Genomic DNA, 366 nt, shown 5'->3' with positions numbered 1-366 from the left:
AACACACCAAAAAACCAAAAAAAAAAAAAACAAACAAAAAAAAATAAATAAATAAATAAATAAATAAATAAATAAATAAATGTGTGTGTGTGTATACAGGCAATAGCAGTATCAGTGATTACTGTGGGGTCTACCTCTTGTGGTTTATTACATGGGGTGTTGGGATCGTGTTGGGGATCGTCTGCAGCAGCAGTTCGTTTTCGTTTTTTTGTATTGGGGTGTATATACGGTGGTTTATTTTTTATTGGTACTTTATTTATGCTTTTTATTATAAAAGAAGAAATATATGAAACCACAAGAAATACACAAACACAAATCAACTTTAAACAATGGATACTAGAAGGACTACAATCTATACAAGAAATG

Source organism: Eimeria mitis, genomic scaffold (genome assembly GCF_000499745.2).
Source record: "Eimeria mitis Houghton genomic scaffold, Emh_scaff1983, whole genome shotgun sequence".
Taxonomy (NCBI): Eukaryota; Apicomplexa; class Conoidasida; order Eucoccidiorida; family Eimeriidae; genus Eimeria; species Eimeria mitis.
Note: the sequence above shows the minus strand (reverse complement) of the source record.